Source organism: Lactuca sativa, chromosome 5 (genome assembly GCF_002870075.4).
Source record: "Lactuca sativa cultivar Salinas chromosome 5, Lsat_Salinas_v11, whole genome shotgun sequence".
In the NCBI taxonomy this organism is placed as follows: domain Eukaryota; kingdom Viridiplantae; phylum Streptophyta; class Magnoliopsida; order Asterales; family Asteraceae; genus Lactuca; species Lactuca sativa.
Genome location: NC_056627.2, coordinates 244,895,006 through 244,901,386, shown reverse-complemented (window position 1 = coordinate 244,901,386; position 6,381 = coordinate 244,895,006).

The following is a 6,381-nucleotide window of genomic DNA, read 5'->3' as shown; positions in this document are numbered from 1 at the left end:
TGAAAATTTTGGGTGTTACAAGTTGGTATCAGAGCCTAGGTTTGAGAGATTCGGATGCACCTTCGGGCATATCTGAACTCAAACTGAGGATTTGAGAGATTTTCAAAATAAAATTCACAAAATTTTTCTCAAGAGTAAAAAGTTTTTGAAAGAGCGGAGCAGAGCACTGTGTACGATTAGCCAGCGCCCGAACGGTGATTTCCCAAAATACCCTTACATTATGAGTTATGAGTTATGAGATATGTTATGATATGATATGCATGCTAGTGTAGGCTAGGTATTCTTATTAGGAATAGAGTGGCCTGATTTGTGATGCCTTAGCCTAGGAATTTTGCTGCTAGTAGATGCTTGAGAGTGAATAGATAGCAGCGAGGAGCTGATGAGAGATCTACTAGAGAGTAGACTATGTATATATATAGAGAGAGAGAGTAGAGTACTTGGGATTTAGGATCCTAGAAGGAGTACTTGGGGTGATATTGATGCGGTGTGGACGGTAGTATAGGGCCCGTACTACGAAAGGCACCGGATCAGTGCGCAGCCCAAGTAAGAATCCTGAGGGTACCAGGGATCAAGTAGGATTGGGATATCAAGTGTGTGTACACTCGAGTGAGTCTCTGATATATTGTGTTGTATTTCAGAGAGACATCACGGTGGGGACAAGCCACAGGCCAGGGACTAGCGAGGGGGTGTGAGCGATGAGGAGCTCCGCCAGATGATTCATGATGAGGTGGCTGCAGCCATTCGCGCTGAGATTCTTGAGATGTTCGGGTCTTTCAAGACCACACTGATTGAGACTTTTGATGAACGGTATGCTGCTCTTACTGATGTTGGTGTTGCTACAGCCACTGCAACCGTTGCTGCTGCCAGGCCGTAGGGAGGTGATGTGTTGCTGTACCGGGAGTTCAGCAACACGAAGCCAGCAGAGTTTGATGGGACTCAGGATCCGATAGCTGCGATGAGGTGGATCTCTGACATTGATGGGTGCTTCTACACATGTTCATGTCCAGAGCATCTGAGAGTTCGGTTCGCGCTGAACCAACTTCGCTTAGGGCAAAGGACTGGTGGAAGTTTGTGACAGCGCACTATTCTTCTGCAGAGCTTGCTGCGGTGACCTGGGAGAGGTTTACCGCTATGTTTCGTGATGAGTACGTTCCCCTGGTGGAAAAGGAGCGTTTGGCCTAGGAGTTCTTGACCCTCAAGCAGGGTACTGAGTCTGTTACTATGATCACCAGGATGTTTCATGTGAGGGCGATGTTCTACCCTGAGCACGTGTCTTCCGAGCAGGCATGTATGAGTCGGTATTTGAGTATTTTGAGGAGAGACATCGGCGAGTTCGTGGCGAACTCGACGTACCAGACTTTTTCCGAGCTTCAGGAAAATGCCCAGAAGAGGGAGATTGAGCTAGAGACTCAGGCCAGGGAGGAGGTGGAGTCTCAGGAGAGGGATCAGCGACCGGCAGAGTCCCAGCCGGCTGCCAAGCGGGCTTAGCCTACCGATTCAAGATCAGGGAACCAGAAGGGCCGCACTTATGGCAAGTGCAGCAAGAGTCATGAGGGGGTGTGCAGAGCAAGGAGGGGAACATGGCCAAGGATTTCCCCGAGGGGTTTGCAATTTGTTTTCACTACAACAAGACCGGACACCGGAAGGCCGAGTGTCTGTAGTTACGAGGGTCAGCTCAGGGAACTTCTTAGGGATCTGTCCTTGCTGCCGTTCGAGCTACAGAGAGTCGGCCAGTGAAGGCGAAGGCACCGAAGGCTCGCGGGAGAGCCTTCCATTTGACAGTGGAGGAGTTCTGCGCAGCACCCGATGTTGTGGCTAGTATGTATTCTTTCCTCTGTTTATTTGGAGTTTGTGGTGTTATGCTTATGTTGTGAGATGCGTAGGTACATTTCTTGTGTCTTCTGTACCTGCTTTGGTCTCATTTGACTCGGGTGCGATTTGGTCTTTTGTGTCGTTAGCCTTTAGTCAGCACATCAGTATCTGTCGAGAGGCGTTGAGTCGACCTTTGCGAGTTTCCATAGCTGACGAGAGAGCAGTGTATGTCACTGCTGTGATTTGAGGATGTGTACTCGAGATCTGTGGCGTTGAGTTTCCAATTGATTTGGTCCCGATTGCTATGGGAGATGTCTGTATCATCGTGGGCATGGACTGGTTAAGTAGATATGGAGCGGTTATCGACAACGAGCGACAGCTGGTGACCATACGAGACCCTAGTGGGGAGTTCTTACGGTTTATGGCGAGGGTACCCGTTTTGGGTCGGCATTTTGTTCAGCCGCGAGAGCAAGGCAGAGTCTACAGTAGGGTTGTAGTGGATATGTGGCTTATGTGATGGATACAAGGGTAGGTGCAGAGAGACAGAGGTCGACCGATGAGGTCCCGATAGTGCGTGAGTTCCCAGATGTTTTCCCCGAGGAGTTAATAGGTGTGCCTCCCGAGAGGTAGGTGGAGTTCCGTATCGATTTGGTTCCAGGGGCAGCGCCTATCACCAAGGCGCCCTATCGCCTTGCACCTCCAGAGATGCATGAGTTATCCTCGCAGCTTCAGGAGCTGCTGGGAAAGGGGTTTATACGGCTGAGTAGCTCGTCGTGGGGAGCGCCGATCCTTTTTGTCAAGAAAAAGGATGGTTCATACCGGATGTGCATTGATTACCGGGAGTTGAACAAGCAGACGGTCAAGAACCGTTACCCCTTACTGAGGATCGACGATTTATTCAATCAGTTGTAGGGAGCGTCTTGGTTCTCCAAGATTGATTTGAGGTTTGGATATCATTAGATGAGGGTGTGTGATGAGGAAATCCAGAAGACAACGTTCAGGAGTCGTTACGAGCATTACGAGTTCGTGGTGATGCCTTTCGGGCTCACCAAAGCACCGGCGGCATTCATGGATCTCATGAACAGGGTGTGCAGGACGATTTTGGATTGTTCGGTGATCGTGTTCATTGATGATATATTGGTGTATTCGAGGTCTAGAGAGCAGTATGAGGAGCATTTGAGGTAGATCTTCGGAGTTCTGAGATTGGAGAGGCTTTACGCCAAATTCTCCAAGTGCGATTTCTGGTTAGGGGAGGTCTATTTTCTAAGACACCTCGTCAACCAGAATGGGATATTGGTCGATCCAGCCACGATTGAGGCGTTGATGAGTTGGGAGGTGTCGAGATCTCCTTCGGATATCAGGAGTTTCCTGGGGTTGGCTGGTTATTATCGGAGATTCATCCAGGATTTCTCCAGGATTGCTGTTCCCCTCACCCGACTGACCCGAAAGGGCGTGGCTTTCCGTTGGGTCCCGGAGCAGCATGCCTCATTCAAGACACTTCGCCATAGATCGTACGAAGCCCCAGTGTTGGCCCTTCCAGAGGGAATGGAGGACTTTGTGGTATATTGTGACGCGTCGATATCGGGACTGGGTACGGTGCTGATGCAGAGAGTGCATGTGATAGCATACGCATCGAGACAGCTGAAGCCTCATGAGACGAGGTATCCTACTCACGATTTGGAGTTGGGGGATATGGTGTTCACCCTCAAGATCTGGCATCAGTATTTGTATGGGGTTCGGTGTACCATATACACGGACCACAAGAGTTTGAAGTATCTGATGGATCAGCCCAACATGAACATGCGTCTGAGGAGATGGTTGGACGTGGTAAAGGATTATGAGTGTGAGATCCTATACCACCCGAGCAAGGCTAATGTGGTAGCCGATGTCTTGAGTCGCAGGGCAGAGAGTGCCCCTTTGCGAGATGTTTGTCTGAGGATGACAGTGATGACTCCGGTGTTGGACACCATTCGGGAGGCCCAGGTAGAGGCCATGAGACCGGAGAACCGCAAGCGAGAGTGGGTGATCGGACAAATATTTGAGTTCGTTGCCATTTGAGGGCGGGGCACATGCCATTTTGTTGGAGGAGGTGCACAGGTCGAGGTTTTCGATGCATCCCGGGGCCACTAAGATGTATTTGGACTTGAAAAGAGACTATTGGTGGCCCTGTATGAAGAGGGATGTGACATGGTTTGTAGAGAGGTGCTTGACCTGTCGCAGGGTTAAGGTCGAGCTCCAGTGTCCACATGACAAGTTGCAGCCGCTTGAGGTTCGCCAGTGGAAGTGGGAACAAATTTCCATGGATTTTATCACCAAATTGTCACGCACCGCAAGAGGCATCGATGCAATTTGGGTGATCGTCGACCGGATGACTAAGAGCGCTCAGTTTCTTGCTATCAGTGAGAGCTCTTCCGCTGAGAGGCTGGCAGAGGTGTATGTGAGGGAGGTGGTATCGCGGCATGGTCTACCGATATCAATTGTGTTAGATCGAGATGTGTGTTTCACTTCCAGGTTTTGAAAGAAGTTCCATGAGGAGTTGGGTACTAGGCTGCATTTCAGTATCGCTTACCACTCACAGACGGACAAACAGAGTGAGCAGACGATTCAGATGCTTGAGGACATGCTTCGGGCATGTGTGCTGGACTTCGGAGGGAGTTGGGAGACGTATCTGCATTTGGCTGAGTTTTCCTATAACAACAGCCACCATTCGAGCATTGGTATGCCTCCCTTTGAGTTGTTGTATGGGAGGAGGTGTTGGAATCCCATCTATTGGGGAGAGGTAGGGCAGCGAGTGATGGGCAGGACTGAGATAGTGCTTCCGACGACAGAGTAGATACAGCAGGTTAGACAGAGGTTACTGACGGCCCAGAGTCGCCAGAAGAGTTACGCGGATAGGCGTCGATCCAAGCTCGAGTTTCAGGTTGTAGATTTTGTACTCCTGAAAGTGTCTCCTTAGAAAGGAGTGATCTGATTCAGGAAAAGGGGCAAGTTGGGGCCCCGGTACATTGGACCATTCTGGGTGATCGCGAGGGTGGGCAGGGTAGCATATCGATTGGAGCTACCTGCGGAGTTGAGCCATATTCATGATACCTTCCACGTGTCTCAACTGAGGAAGTGTATAGCAGACGAGTCGGCAGTGGTGTCGTTGGAGGATATTTAGGTGGACGCAGGGCTGAATTATGTTGAGAGACCGATCGCGATCTTGGACCGGAAGGTCAACGTTCTGAGGAACAAGGAGGTGCCTCTGGTTCAGGTGCAGTGGCAGCATCGGAAGGGGTCCGAGCTAACTTGGGAGACGGAGTCAGAGATGCGGGAGTAGCATCCGGAGTTGTTTTCGGCATGAGACTTCGAGGGAGAAGTCTGGTTCTAGTGGCGGAGAATTGTAACATCCCGAAATCTAGGTAAAGCTATTTAACCCTTGCATTTTGTTAAGTTGTCAAGATTGGTCCCGTGAGAGAGTACTTGTAGCAAATGAGTACATTGGGCATACTGGGGAGTATGCTGTGGGTACTCATGCCCTTAATTTGGATGCGGACTCGCCTGGGTACGTTGGGCGTACCCAGAGTTACGCTGGGCGTAACGAGTCTAGATGCAAATCCTAAATGTTTGGCTTGTGCACTATTTAAAGGATGCAAAGGTTCATTTCTCAGCCTCCATATCAGAGAGTGAAACCCTAAGAGAGAGCCTTCCATCGTCCTTAGCTTGAGTGTGTGTTTTTTGGAGCTAAAAGTGTCTTGGCGTGTTAGTGAAGAAGAAGGAGAAGAGCTTGTGGAGGCTAGGGCTTGAAGTGCAAGTTTGGATCTAAGATCTACAGAGAGAGGAGCTTCATCTAGAGGTATAAAGTTGAAAACTTTCCTCTTTATTTGGTTTGATGATTGCATGGACCATTTCTAGGGTTAAAAGTCCCAAAGGTGAAAACTTTATGAGTGTAATGTACTCCATGGTCCTAGGTCTGTCCCATTTCAGTGATATTTGTGTTATAGATCCATAAAGTTTCCATCTTGGTCATTGTTATAAGGTCATGCTTGAGTTATGAGCTTTCTAGAGCTGGGAAATGAAATGTTATGGGAGTTAGTGACTTGTCCAGCCATGAAAAGGCCTAAAGTCACCAACTTTATGGATTAAGAGGCTTAGAAATGGTTAGATATAGAAGTTGGACGTGGGTCTTAACTGTTTAAGACCTCAAGAGCTTAGAGTCTGAAACTGGGAGTTACGCGGGGCATAATCCCAGTACGCACAGTGTAAGGGGTCGCGCACCCCGTGTCTGTGAGGACGCCGGGTATGCCCAACGTAACCCGGAGAGTTGAATTTTGTTGACTTTTAGGGTTTGGTCAACTTTAGGGTCTTTGAGCCATGAGAGGGGTAAAATGGTCTTTTACCCTTCTGAGAGTACTAAGAGAGGGAATAGTCTAGCCTTGAGAGATGTATTGATCTAGAGTGTTTATTTCATATGATTAGGCGGAGGCTAGACCCGATTTTGCAGAGTTCGAGATTTACCGAGTTACCCGAGGTGAGTCTTCAAACTATACTTTACCTAGAGTGGTAATTAGAGTTTTGTGATAGAGTATT